Raw genomic sequence first — 9226 nt, forward strand, 5'->3', positions numbered from 1 at the left:
GAGCCGAGTGTCTCCGGAAAGCTCGAGCGTTTTTAAAGAGACAGCGAGCGGAAAAGAGGAAACCCTTAACAGAGGAAGAGAGGCTTCACTTCGGCTACTTCCGCCTTCGCTTTAGTCCTCCAGCTACTATTACTACAACTACTACTAACCACTACTGCTACTACTAATAGGTTACGTTTATGCATCACTCCTAGCCATGCCACAATAGTTCAGCGGAAATTCAACCACTACATTAATATTGTAAGGCATCAACCTGACTGTGCAAAGTGCCCTGAGATTAAACTATGTTTTGATTTGGCATCCCTCTCGGGTTCACCATTTTTATGCTTCATACTTCATTTCAACCACCAGCCAACCCTCCTCGATCCGTGTCTCATAGAACAATGATACAGCTTCTCCTATAGTGGCAGTCTAAAAATACTTGCAGCCTTGTTTAGTCTTGATAAACCTATATCATCACCTAATAAAGTGTAGCTACAGTTAAGTGTAACTAAAACGTCACAGGCTTCAACTGTAAGTGATCTATCCTGACAATTGATGATTTTTGGCCATTTCAAGACGAGTGACCTCATACACTACCACCCCTCGCCCTCCCCACCAAACACCACAGCAACACTAAATACTGACCTTTTCTGTTACATAGAATAACAGAATAATCCAGATTAATGGCACATTAAGAAAAAATATTGAGACATTCCCTTCAGACCACATTTTACTGACAGAACAGAGAAAAAAAGGTTGAATAAATAAATAAAATAAAATCACAAATATCCAGACTTAGCATCAGAACTGGAGACAAGCAACAGTCTGGTTTGTCATATACATTATTAAGGTATATTTAAACCAAATTTCATTTTCTATGTAAATGCTCTTGTCATGCTGCACTGCCTTAAACAATTTGTTGAGGGAATATGCATCAGGATCAACGATAATAAAGCACTTCTTACACTTTCAGATGTTCATCAGCTTTGCTACGTTAAGCTTTATGTTATTTTTGATGAGTACAGTGTCTGGCTCCATCACTGATCCCTGAAAAGGAAAAAAATATACAACATTTGAAACAATACAATCATCATTAATGTGTAACCAAAAACGAACACTTCAAAGAGAGTTTTGAAAGCGGTGATAGTCTCACTGACCTGGAACACTCGGATAAAAACAGCAACAGAAAAGTTGCTGCAAGTGGCAATGGAAATTCAAGCTTTGTTGCACTCAAAAGAAGGAAGCTGATTGTTTCACTTAAACCAAAGCTGTAAGCAATAACTAGCTGGTTAAACATTAATATTTTCAGAGTTTACAAATGTATCACTTTTTGGCTGTTAATTATAGCACCACCATCTGGCCAATTGTGATCATATATCTTAGGAACAAGTCTCTAATTTATTCAAGTTCACAGTAAAGTAAGCAAATTAATAAGATGGAGCATCATGATGAATAGGCAATGCTCACATGCACCAAACAATATGTCACCTCAAATTCCGGTTAATACTTGTCCACAGTCGACAAACGTGTCCAAATTTGGTGAGATTCTGCCGACCAGATTTCAAGGTATGCTTTTCTTGGCAACCCCCAGAATTCGGCCTGAACATTCTTTGGTACTCTATTTCCAAACACAGACTAGAGAATGTGAGTCACATAAAATAACAGAATAATCCAGATGAATCACACATTAAGAACAATAAATATAGCCGCAAGTGGCAATAGTCGGGGTCCAGGAAAATTGCAAGCAGTAGAACGCAAGAAGCATACAAAAAATATACCACATGCACACAATCTTTACCAGTTGTACATATCCACAAGTGGATTTTAATCACCGATCTTCGGGTCTACTGAGAAGGGAACACAGACTGTGCCACTGGGGAGTCATGCATATTCACAACCATCTCGTAACTTGAGAGAAAGGTATGTCAGGTGTATTGTAGTGAAGCATATACAGTGCATCCAGAAAGTATTCACAGCGCTTCACTTTTTAAACATTTTGTTACGTTACAGCTTTATTCCAAAATAGATTAAATTCATTTTTTTCCTCAAAATTCTACACGCAATCTCCCATAATGACAAAGTGAAAATAGTTTGTTTAAAAGTTTTGCAAATCTATTAAAAATAAAGAACAAAAATATAACACGTACATAAGTATTCACAGCCTTTGCTCAATACTTTGTTGAAGCACCTTTGGCAGAAATTACAGCCTCAAGTCTTTTTGAGTATGATGCTATAAGCTTGGCACCTATTCTTGGGCAGTTTCTCCCGTTCTTCTTTGCAGGACCTCTCAAGCTCCATCAGGTTGGATGGGGAGCGTCGGTGCACAGCCATTTTCAGATCTCTCCAGAGATGTTCAATCGGGTTCAAGTCTGGGCTCTGCCTGGGCCTCTCAAAGACATTCACAGAGTTGTCCTGAAGACACTCCTTTGTTATCTTGGCTGTGTGCTTCGGGTCGTTGTCCTGTTGGAAGATGAACCTTCGCCCCAGTCTGAGGTCCAGAGCGCTCTGGAGAAGGTTTTCATCAAGGATGTCTCTGTACATTGCTGCATTCATCTTTCCCTCCATCCTGACTAGTCTCCCAGTTCCTGCTGCTGAAAAACATCCCCACAGCATGATGCTGCCACCACCATGCTTCACCGTAGAGATGGTATTGGCCAGGTGATGAGCGGTGCCTGGTTTCCTCCAAACATGACGCTTGGCATTCAGGCCAAAGAGTTCAATCTTTGTTTCATCAGACTAGAGAATTTAGTTTCTCATGGTCTGACAGTCCTTCAGGTGCCTTTTGGTAAACTCCAGGTGGGCTGTCATGAGCCTTTTACTGAGGAGTGTCTTCTGTCTGGCTACTCTACCATACAGGCCTGCTTGGTGGAGTGCTGCAGAGATGGTTGTCCTTCTGGAAGGTTCTCCTCTCTTCACAGAGCAACGTTGGAGGTCTGTCAGAGTGACCATCGGGTTCTTGGTCACCTCCCTGACTAAGGCCCTTCTCCCCCGATCGCTCAGTTTGGCCGGGCGGCCGACTCTAGGAAGAGTCCTGGTGCTTCCAAACTTCTTCCATTTATGGATGATGGAGGCCACTGTGCTCATTGGGACCTTCAATGGTGCAGACTTTTTTCTGTACCCTTCCCCAGATCTGTTCCTCGATACAATCCTGTCTCAGAGGTCTACAGACAATTCTTTGGACTTCATGGCTTGGTTTGTGCTCTGACATGCACTGTCAACTGTGGGACCTTATATAGACGGTGTGTGTCTTTCCAAATCATGTCCAATCAACTGAATTTACCAGGTGGACTCCAATCAAGTTGTAGAAACATCTCAAGGATGATCAGTGGAAACAGGATGCACCTGAGCTCAATTTTGAGTGTAATGGCAAAGGATGTGAATACTTATGTACATGTGATTTTTTTTTTCATTTTTGATTTTTAATAGATTTGCAAAAATTTCAAAAAAATGTATTTCACATTGTCATTATGGGGTATTGTGTGTAGAATTTTGAGGGAAAATATTAATTTAATCCATTTTGGAATAAGGCTATAATATAACAAAATGTGGAAAAAGTGCAGCGCTGTGAATACTTTCCAGATGCACTGTACACTGAAAAAAAATCATACTTTGGACCAACTTAAAAAAAAATGCTCTAATTTGTTACAGCTAAATTAATTTTTTTTTAAATTATATTTGATTTGCTAAAACTTTATTTTTTTAAATTTAATATTTAATATCAATCAAAAACATTTATTTTACCCAAGACAAAAAATTGTACTTTCATACAAAGTAAAAATTATGATTTAGTATAAAGACCATATTTCACTTTGTTACAACTCAATTGTTTCACTTTAGAAAAAAACAAATATTTACAATTACATCGAAGTAAAGTTTTTACTTTAGAATAAACCAATTAAAATACTCTAATTCTGTTACAAGCAAATGTATTAGCTTTTCTCAAGTCAAATTTTTGATTCAGTACAAACTATAAGTTAACTTTATCTTAAGTACATAAATGTTCTTTTGTCACAAGCAAAATGTGACTTAATTTAGGTCAATACCTAATATGTTGTTTTTTTTACCCCCTAAATTTGACTATTAACAGAGATCGTATCTTCTGTATTATATAAGCAGAATTTTCACTTAAGATGAAACTGACATTCTTTCATTTTTATTAAATTGTTTACTTATAATAAACAAATACAGGTAGATTCTCCTCAAAAGACCATCTTTATTGTGATGTTTTTAAAATATGCATTTCCTTCTGTTATGTATTACAAAATAAAACAAAAATACATAAATAAAACCTGACATTTGCAGTCAGTAGAGCTAGCTAGTATGTGTATCACACATCAGCACTTGAGGAAAAACCCATAAAATGAGTAAATTCTGGTCTTTGATCTGTTTTTAAGCCTTCTGTAACATTAACCACATCAATGCTAACATACAACATAGTACATCTTTTCTTTAAAACATGAGATAAGCAATGCAAAAGCCATCAAAAGTTTACCTCGTATTAAAACTTGGCTAGCCCTTTTTAAACAACCATAATGAATGTTACCTTATTGCAAATGCGAGATTGGAAGTTAGCATCTGTTAAGTAATCTTTGTACTTGAATATTTCTTTAGCTAGCTTTTCCAGAATATCTTTCTTTTTGAACTCTTGACACATTTGACCTACACACCACATTTCCATGTTCTAAGTGTGGTTCAGTGTCAGAGGAGAATGTTGGTCCCAGAAACTCTGGAACGGAAGTTCTTGTAGAGACAGAGCTGGAGGGCTTGGAGAGGAGCTCTGTGTCGTCCGACAGTAGACTCCAAATCATCATAGACAGTATATCCTTTGCTGACATCATCAGCTATTGGGACGACCCATTCAGTTGCCAAATCCTCAAGTTCTGCAGAAGATGTCAAGTTCACTTGTGCATCTCCGTCTTGGTCCTGCAATCTTAAATTCCATTTTAACTCAGACTTTTCAGACTTCATCCATAAGCTGCTCCATTGTCAGGAATTCCATCAGGCAGAATTAGCCAGGATTCAGGATAACTTGCACCTTGGCTGGCCTTTTCACTGACCGGCCTTTTCACTGACCGGCCAGCCCGTCCAAAAGGGTCTAGTAAAAACGAGAATAAAAATGGAGTCGCTGCAGTACAAAATTAGCCATAACTAATTCACTCACAGATTCACACTTCTGGTGAATAAGAAAGACATTTCCCAATAAATATTTATTATTTATGAAATCAATGTTTGTGTATGTTAAACTGCTAAGGAATTATGTTATCTTTAGAGTCCAATTCTTACATTGAAAAAGGCAGAAAATGTTGTCTTTTTCTTTCTTTCCTGTACGCATAGAAGGAATAATAATTTCCTTTTTTGGGAGACAAGCTCAAAATCTACAGTACAATTTTTTGTTTGTTTGTGTAGTATGTCTTTCACTTCAAGACAGTGAGCCACAACCACAAAAAGAAGCTAGAATTGGATTTTACTTACAAAGAGTAAATGCTAGCTCGTGCAGAACAGTTTCTTCGACTTGACAGTTGCCATGTTGTGTAGTTAACCTGCTGTTAAATGTGCATACTGTTTCTAATTTAAACTACATTACTAATTCAACTGAAATTACTTTTACATACTACGTTGGTAAGTATACATCTGTGTAAGTTTAAAAGCTTTACTATAAAGTGCTTGATTTCTATTTTGGATTTGTAAATTCTATTTAAATATACAGGCAAATAATATTCACGGTTGTTAATTATGGTACTTACCAATTTCAGCAATTATGGCTAAAGTTGATAACTTTTTAAGGCACAACAGCAAACCTGTAAACACAGAAAATGGTGAGATCTTACTTAGTCACAATAGACTCAAATTTATTAACTGAGCCTTAGGTATACCGGTGGTGCTATACCATACTCCATTATACTGACAGATGCAAGAATATCAATTTTTCCTCATTACTCCACTTTAATGCAGTCCTGCAACTTAATCCAGTCATAATTTTTGGTTATGCATCTGAGAATAAAACTTTAATTTACATGTACTAATATTTGTATTACTAAATGCTGTTTCAAGAGCAAAACGGTAAATATATCTACCGAAAAAAACAACAACAATGAACTACAATCCCTCCCTCTGCTGCTGCACTGATCCACCTGCATCCCACCTCTCCACCGCTGTTACAGGTGGGAATGGCTGAGGAGAGGCTGGGTTGTTTATCAGCCGTATCAGACCGGGGATCTAGAACTCTAACATATAGGTGACCAGTGCGCATTTCATTAGACATGAAGCCGACACGTTTAACATCCGTCGGATTATCAAAAAGTGGTGCATGACTGAAATGACAGGACTCACATGCGGTAAACAGCCTGCGGCTGTTAGACGGTCAGCTGTGGGAGGGACACTGCAGGTGAAGCCGCCTCACATCTCACACATTACTTAGTTCGTTAAATACAACTTTTAAAAAGTTATTCTCTCGTTTTCACTCCCAATGTGTATGACACTTACAGTAACGTGCATTTCTGTAATGAACTCAGTTTCACAGAGTATCACCGTGTGCTCCACCCGGCTCTGCTGCCGGGCTCTGCACCGTAGTGAGTGGCGGGGGACCCAGCCCCCCCCCCCGCTCGGGCAAAAATAATGTCCGGGCGCAGGCCGCGACAGGCCGCGACAGGCCTTCTGCTTGTTTATCCAAGCGAGCATTTCCATACAATCACAATTTTGTGCTTCCATGACAGCAAATTTGCATTAGCAACAATATTAACTTTACACTTGTCAACTAGAGGCAACTACAGCCTCGCAGTTAGCACGAGACAGCCACGCTACTAACGTGGTTTAAGGTTTGCGCCCACACGTGCGAAATACAAAGATAGCCTGTAAAGTATTTGTCCACGCTGCCACTAAACATAACTGTTCACAGAAAACACACACCCCCACCACCTGCAGCTTCTCACTCAGCAGCAGTGGTTGGATGGTGTTGAATGCACTGGAGAAATCAAAGAAAGTGATTCTCACAGATTCACCGGTTCCATCCAGGTGAGACTGAGCTCGTTGCAGCAGGTAGATGATGGCATCGTCCACTCCCACACGAGGCTGGTACGCAAATTGCAGAGGGTCCAGAGAAGATTTCACCAGCGGCCTGAGGTGGGCCAAGACCAGCCTCTCCAGCACCTTCATCACATGAGATGTGAGGGCAAAGGTCGTCTTCTTCGGAACTGGTACCAGACACGACGTTTTCCACACCACCGGGACTTCCTCCTTCTTCAGGCTCAGGTTGAAGAGGTGTTGCAGGACAGCTTGATGGCGCAGGTCTTCAGAACCACGGGGCTGATCCCGTCAGGTCCTTCAGCCTTGATTTGGTGGAGTCTCTCCAGCTGTCTCCCAACCTGGCCAGTCGTCACAGAGAGGGGGGGAGGGTGGTCAAGGCGTCAGTGGAGGAAGGGCCCTTTGATGTTGAGGGCTCTGTGTCCATGCAGCTCACCAGGGGGAACTGAGCAGTGAAGGGAAGAGGGGAGAGGCAGTGAAGGTGTTTGGGAGGTGTGGTATGTGGTGGAGGAGACAGATGAGGGCTGTGAACTAAATCTGTTGAAGAAACAGTTTAGTTCATTCGCCCTCTCCAGGGAGCCCCCTGGTTGTCTCCCTCCAACCTTGAAGCCAATTATCTCCTTCATCCAGGTCCACACCTCCCTCACGTTGTTCTGCTGGAGTTTGGCCTCCAGCTTCCTCCTGTAGGAGTCCTTGCTCTCCCTGAGCTTCTCCTTCAGGTCGCACTGGACCTTCATGAGCTCATCAAACTGGGGTGATCTGTCCAGGGTGAACCCTGCCTTTGCCCTAAGTGAGCTGGGATAGGCTCCAGCCCCCCCCCCATGACCCTGTTCAGGATAAAGCGGGTATAGATAATGGATGTATTAATGTGATTTTGGGGGATAAAGTTTGTAGTAGTTCAGACAAAAATCTAAGAAATTGGTAAATATTAAGTAAGATTTCAATAATTTACAAACATAAATGTAAAAAAAACCCCAAATTGAATCTTTTAAAATATGACACTAACAATGAAGCTGATTTTAAAAAACATGTTCTTTAATTGTAAGGATACACTTCAGAAAGTACCACTTAATATTCCACATGTTTGTTGCTGGACATGAACCTCTGACATTATGCACCATGGGAAAGAGCTTTACTGACTGTGCCAGTGAAATAATCCTGTCTGATCAATGAACTCTGATAAAAAAAAAAATCCATGGGGGTCTGAATTTAACAGATTTGTGTAAATATTATATTATAATTTGCTCAGTTCACAAATAACCAACAGAGTTTGAGGTCTCCTTATCTTATAATTATTTTTCGCACTTCTTTGCTGTGACTTGAAGTCTCGGAAAGCTGCAAAAATATATATTTGTTGGGGCTTTTTAAAACAATTTTTGTTATTGTTTAAGTTTGTATTTGTTTTAAGTTTATTGATTTCGATTTTATTTTGAGGTGTTACATTTGCTTTTGAGTTTATGTTATTGCTTTTGTGTATTTAGGTTGTATTGCTTTTATTTGGGTTTTAAGTTTTTGGTTTCTTGTTGGTTTTCAGATGGGTGTTAGTGTGAGTGCATTTTGTATTTTCAGTTTGAAGTCACACCTACCTTCAGCGGGACTCGTCCACATGTAGTCAGTTCACACAGAGTCTGGCACTGCAGTCGTGCAGAGGAGGAGGTGGAAGCAGATGGAGTTTTGTTATGACGAGGATTCACTTCACCTACAGTTGCAGGTCGAAAGAGTCAGTTTGTTCTCTGCTGGAAAAGGTGGATCACACCCGACTCCAATTGCAGCTTCCCAATGAGTCACCTAATAGGCAGATTAGCTCAATGGGTAAAGCTATTATTATGGTAAAGTCAGGGATGATGGTTCAAATCCAAGCCTAACCTGTTGATAGTGACAATTTATAATTGACCAGACAAAAAAATACGGAAACTACTTATTTTCCCCCCTGGAAGGATTTGAGCGCTAAGCCACTTTTTTCTTCAAGAGAAGATGGGGGTGCAGTAGTTAGCAATGCCGCTTCACAGCAAGAAGGTTAGGGGATCAAGCCCCGCCATTTAGATCATCATTAATGTGTAACTAAAAACCAACAAACTCAGTTCGCCCCAGATGTGCAAGGTATCCATGCCACGTGCACTGACATATCCCCACGTCATCACGGATGCTGGCTTTTCAACTGTACGCTGATAGAAAGCTGGGTGGTCCCTCTCCCCTTTAGCCTGGAGGTTGTGGTGTCCATGAT

Source organism: Brachyistius frenatus, unplaced genomic scaffold, assembly GCF_029030835.1.
Source record: "Brachyistius frenatus isolate BFR_SWC_R1_liver_20210118 unplaced genomic scaffold, ASM2903083v1 Contig_78, whole genome shotgun sequence".
In the NCBI taxonomy this organism is placed as follows: Eukaryota; Metazoa; Chordata; class Actinopteri; family Embiotocidae; genus Brachyistius; species Brachyistius frenatus.